Below are 6,650 nucleotides of genomic sequence, written 5' to 3'. Positions count from 1 at the left end.
ACATAACCTAAAAGATACTAACTCTAGTTTCCTGGTGCCAAATTCCAGGAAGAATCATATAATATTATATCAAACTCATTTCAACATTCAAACCTAGATGTAAGGTCTTCTGGCCCCTCATCTTCCCACTATTCAGTACTCAGAGAATATAAGGGCAACATTCTTTCTTCCCTACCCAAATGGATAATTATTAAGTTATATATATATATATATATATATATATATATATATATATATATATATATATATATATATATATATATATACCTAGGCTGCTTCCCCCAAGGAAAGGGAGGTAGCCGAGACAGGACGACACAATCCCCATTTACTCATCCATTCAAACACATTCATTCGCATCTTAGCCCCAAGGGGAGAACGGACAGATCCTCACCGCACCATACCGCACAAGGGTCAACTGCGCAATGCAATCAGTGACATCCGCAGCAGGGCCCGACAGCAGAGCTGGTTTACCCCTGCCACATCATAACAGACCCATCTCCTTACCCGCACCTGACCTGACTAGCTGATCAGACCAAATGCGGGAGAATATCCCCTCAGGGCTGCGTCATCACTTATTCATTCACAATTTCTCTCCATTTATTTCTGTCACGCACAGCCACTCTTCCTTGCTCAACAGACATCCCTCTCGCATCCAGTGCTCTCTTCACATTGTCCATCCATCCTATTCGTGGTCTTCCTCTCACCCTAACACCTCTCACATCCGATCCAGTTATCGTATTCACCAATCGCTAATCATCCATTCTCTGCATATGGCCAAACCATCGCAACACCCTATGCTCAACTCGATCAGCCGTCTCCTGCACAACTCAAGTTCTCCTTCACACTTCATCATTTCTTACTTCATCCATACATGTCAGTTCACACATACTTCTCAGACATCTCATTTCCATTACATTCAAACTTTTCCTCTCTGCTACACCCATGTTCCATGTTTAAGCCCCATATAACGCAGTCGGTACCACAACACCCTCATACAGCCTTCTCTTTACATCCATTCTAAGCAAACGACATCTAAACACTTTTTTCATTCCTCTCAGCACCTTTCCTACTTCATTCATTCTAAACTTCACTTCCGCATCTATTCTTCCATCCACAGCAACATGTGACCCTAAATACTTAAAACACTCTATCTCCTCAAGCAACTCATCATTTAAATCTATATTCATCCTCCTACCATCTACCAACCTCGTACACTTCATCACTTTACTCTTATTCTCATTTACTCTCAATTTCCTCCTTTCACACACCCTTCCAAACTTCTCTACCAACCGTCTCAATCTCTCTTCCGAATCAGCCACCATTGCAGTATCATCTGCAACAGCAGCTGATTCAGATTCCACTCTCTACCTTCAGCATTCACCAGACTTAAACCTCCACATAACACTGTTGCATTCACCTCCATTACAACACCATCCATATAAATATTAAACAACCATGGCGACATCACACATCCATGCCGCAGCCCCACTCTCACGGGAAACAAACCACTCACAGTGTTTCCCACTCTTACACATGCTCTACTATGTACATAAAAACTTTTCACTCCTTTTAGCAACCTAACATCAAGCCCATACATATTTAAAACAGTCCACAAAGCCTCCCTATCAGTTCTATCATACACTTTCTCTAAATCCATGAACGACCAGAACACATCCTTACCTTTCGCTACATACTTTTCACATACCTGTCTCACAGCAAACCCCTGATTCACGCATGCGTTCCCTCTCCTAAGGCCACACTGCTCATCACCTCTCACTCCCTCTGTACCCACTCTCAACACTCTACCATACACATTACCTTCAGCACTCAGCAGACTTATACATTTCAAGTTAGTACGTTCAAACTTATCACCCTTACCTTTATACAACGGAACCACTCAAGCACTTGCCCAGTAAACTATTCTCACAAAACACACATTCATCAGTCTTACTTACCAATCAACAATAGTTGCTCCACCACTTTTCAGGCATTCCACAGCACACCCATCCATATCTGCAGCTTTCCCAGTTTTCATCTCCTCTACTGCCTCCTGCAGTGTGTATATATAATATATATATATATATATATATATATATATATATATATATATATATATATATATATATATATATATATATATATATATATTATACCCCCCTGTGGCGGGAGGATACAATCTGGCCGCACTATGGGGTAGGACTACTACTCTGGGGCCAGGTTGTGTTAGGAAGAATACTGCCACCGTCCTCTCTGCGTGTCGTAAAAGGCGCCTAAAAGGGGCGGGGTGAGGGGACTAGGGACCCCTCTCCTCTGTTTTTTTAGTTCCTAATAAGAGGCATGCCAGAAAAAGGGATGGGGAACTGAGTTATCCCGGTACCCTGAAGATTGGTCTATGAATGTGCGTGGATGTAGTACGACTAAGGCTAAAAGGGAGGAGATTGGGAGAATGTGAGAAGAAAGTTGGATGTGTTAGCTTTGAGTGAAACGAAGATGAAAGGGAAGGGTAAGTCTATGTTTGGAAGTGTGAATGGAAGATTGTCTGGTGTTGATAGAGGAAGGACAAGAGAAGGTGTGACCTTGTTCGTGAGTCCGGAAGTACAGCAGTGTGTGACTGAATGGAAGAAGGTGTCATCGAGACTGATGTGGGTGAAAGCGAAATTTGAATGTGAGTTGTGGGTGTTTGTGAGTGCATATGGGCCTGGTAGTGAAAGGGATGAAGAAGAGAGGGAGTCTTTCTGGAATGATGTTGATGAGTGTCTGCAGAGTTCTGTAGCGAATGTGAATGTGGTAATGATGGGAGATCTGAATGCTAGAGTGGGAAATGTAGCAGTTGAAGGTGTAGCTGGTATGCATGGTGTGCCTGGAAGAAATGAAAATGGGGAACGAACGATAGGGATGTGCATTGAGCGAGAGACGGTGATTGGAAATACCCTGTTTGAGAAGGAAGATATTTATAAGTATACATGGGTGAGACAGGATGGTGGAAGGGTTGTTGATTGAGCATTGATGGACTATGTGGTTGTGTCCAGGAATGTAATAGGAAGATTGTTGGATATGAGAGTTCTGAGAGCGGAGGGTGGAGGTATGTCTGACCACTACCTGGTGGAGGGGATGTTAAGAGTAGGTAAGAGATGGGTGAGAGCTAGGTGTGGCAGGGAGGTTTTGAAAGTGAGTGAGTGAGTTGGATAAAAGAGAGAAAATGACGTCTACTCCACAGTCATTATCATGGCCCTGTTCCTGTTTCTGGATCCCTTACTTTCCATATATTAATGGAATATAGGTCAGAGACAACAACAACGCCAATGATGATATTGATAATAATGATGAAATTGCTAATATTTCACAGTTGCTGAATATAATTTAGTACAGGTATTATTGGCAAGGTGCTGTTTATCTTAAACCATATGCCACGTTTGCTTGATTTCTTCAGTGATTTTGTAGTATCTGATATACAGCCGTGAAACAGGTTTTTGAATGTCTCATAGGAATGGCCACCTGACCTCATTAAAACATCTGCTATCCCACCCACCATTATCATATCTGCAAGAAATATTGTACTTTCAACTCTTCTTCACAGGCCAGGATCATTCAGTTGAACATTCAAGTGTCATTCCAGTGTTAAGAGTCCAATGGTGACCTGACTGTACTTAGATACCATAGATGACCTGACTGTACTTAAAGTTTCTTATCCACTTTGACAACCTCTATAAGCTGCTAAAAAAAATGAGGATTAGGGACAGGTTGATCATGTAACAGCAGTTTGTAGAAAGAGTTTAACCATACCTTTCTTACCCTGTTTCACAGTGGGATAGAAAAAGAGTGCTTTTCTGACGTGATCTTTAATAGTTAACCATCTTTGTGTGGCTACACTAAACTAAAGCTTGTTACTCTTTACTAAGCAGAGATATCTGCATTTTGCAACTTATATCCCACAGCTCAGTGAAAGAATAAGACAATAGTACAGCTCAAGATCCTTTCCATACAAAGTTTTTGCAATTAGAATCATATTCTAGTGTTAATCTCATGCTATAGCTCAACATTCAGGATTGAGATATGGCAATTTTATGTCTAACTGAAATGATCAAAGTATAGTCTAATATATCTTCACTCCGGTACCAAAAAATGTTGTTTCTAAAAGTGCATACAAAACTTACAACTTTTCATGGGATATGCTCGTAAAACTACACAAGACAAAATTGCCTTCATAATTTACTGCCAACTGATTTATGTATTTTTGTTTATCTCTTCATTTATTTATTTTGGTGAGAGTAGTATGATGCATTCCACCGCGACATGCTCGTTGGGAAGTTTGGGGACCGAATCCAGCAAAGGTGTAGCAAATATATTCCTTAAAAAATCCAATCCTACAATGAGAAAGCTTAATTCAGATAGCTCTCCCTCACTCACTCCTCATTTACTCTCTGAGCAGGAATTCCCGCTCCAAAGACTAGCTTCATATGTTTCTTCCTTACTTTTCACTTGCTCCTTGGGCAAGCATTCCTTTCCCCAAGGCTGACCTCATCTGTCTCTGCCTGCCTCTCTTGCACCAAATATAAAAGGTCAGCTATCCATCACAGGAGAATCCAAACAGATTACTCAGGATGTGTCCTAGCCGAAAGAGGGAAATACTGTTGTGCTTGTGGGACTCAGGACGAATCTTGACAGAGTTCAGAGAAAGTTTAATGACCCTAAGGTGCTGCCTCTGATAATGTGTACTATGTTAATGACTTGTGAAATGCCTGTTAAACTACTGGTGGATAAGGTTTGTCTTCAAGTAAGGTAACTTGAGTATATTTTATCCCGGTCAGTACAGCTTAGTGCATAACATCACTGTTAGTCACAAGGTTGTGGGATTATATCTGGCTAGGGTACAGTAAAAATCTTTTCCTTAAAGGTTCATACAAGGGTAAAATATTTACTAATCATTAGGATAGGCAGACTAGTTACCTACACCAACAAAGTTTGATTGGTTATGTATTCATCTGTGTCTCTTTATCTGTCTACGTACAAGTTATCTAAACAAAAATTATCAGATTTCAAATAATTCTGATAGAATGGTGGTCACTGGGTCAAAGAGGAGCTGATTAGAGGTGCGATCCAGATCTGGATGTAGCAATAAATCATAAATTTTATTGACGTCGGTGAAGGTAGGCTATGTGCTCCCTGATACTGTGTAACAAGACTGACAAAGAGAATAAAATTAATGACTTCTGCCAACAAAGTAGGACGGAGGTTGGTTTGAATCATACTGTATATTAGTGATGGCAGAATACCTTCTAGTTAGTGTTCAGTACTAATGTCATCTGCAATGCTAAAAGTTGTGCTAATTAATGGCTGTGGAACATGGTTATAAAACACCAGTGAGAAAATAGTGTCTTAAATAAGGTAAACAAGGACGCAGTATTTTAGCAGTCAGCTGCAGTTAAGCATATAAACCAACTGGGAGCATGTTCGGAGGTCTCAAGTTCACATCCTGATTTGGATAGAGTAAAAAATTCCCCTTTAAAAACCTTGTTGGCAGCCGAGTGGTTGGAAAGGTTGTAAGTTTGAAATGACATGAGTTCGATCCCAGACTGGAGCAGAGAACAGTCTGATGAACTGAAGTTTATTAAAACAGATTTCAAATTTTCCATAAGGCTTGCTGACTTTTCATAGAAACATCCTTGCTAATACCATTGCAACAATCCAAAATGAGATGGCCCTAGCATGTGGCTATTAGTGCTGAAGTGGTAACGTGGTGTGTAACACAAGGGAGGACTGCTGTGCCTAACGGCACGGGCTGTCAAGCATAAGCTCAGACACATGACAAAAAACGTACTCAAGATGGTGGCAGTAGTGTGGTCATATTGGTGAAGCAAGGATGAGATGAGATGAAAAAGAAGCTGCAGTACGGTGAATGTTGTAGGCTCAGGATGAGCCCTGGCAGAGAGTAAGATGTGCGTTAATGCCATGTATGGTGCTGTATGCTGAGCTAACAAATGGCCCTGGGACATCCAATGGAAGAAAAACATGCCTTAATAAGGTAAACATTGACCATGTCTCTTTGCTCTGAGTCGCAGCTCAGCGGATCGACAGGATAACTAGTGGCAAATTCATGAGTCCCAGATCGGAGTCCTGGTCAAGACAGTAAAAATTTCCCTTCTAAAACTCACATTCATACAAGAACAACATTCATATGATACTTACACATGACAACGCAGTGTCTGTCAGAAAAGCTACAGTTACAAGCACATAAATCAAACACTGCAAAAGTACAGTGGCAGTTCTGAGAGACAACTTACAGTGGGATGGGTAGGGGACTGATAGTACATGACAGTAGGTGGGGATGAAGGTGCTAAACACTCTCCCATACTGTAACTCATTAACCAAAAATAACTAGGTAGACGCACGCATGCATGGGCTAAAACCGCATCGGTCTCATGTGCTCCAAGTGTATCATACACGGAAGAAACCAACTGTCACCACTGCCCACAAATCCATCTTTAGATGTAATCTCTCGGGTGGCACAGAAGTGCTCAAAGATCCTCTATGCCAAAATAAGACTCGGTAACAACTATGGATGCTGTTTACTGTAATATGATTGGATTTATTTCATTTAACAGTCCTGCTACTAGATTCAGCATTAATTTTCAACCATTATACCTGTAAGT

The sequence above is a fragment of the Coenobita brevimanus genome, chromosome 75, assembly GCF_032717465.1.
Source record: "Coenobita brevimanus isolate Jiangsu-jjx chromosome 75, ASM3271746v2, whole genome shotgun sequence".
Classification (NCBI taxonomy): domain Eukaryota; kingdom Metazoa; phylum Arthropoda; class Malacostraca; order Decapoda; family Coenobitidae; genus Coenobita; species Coenobita brevimanus.
This window is presented reverse-complemented; position numbering follows the sequence as displayed.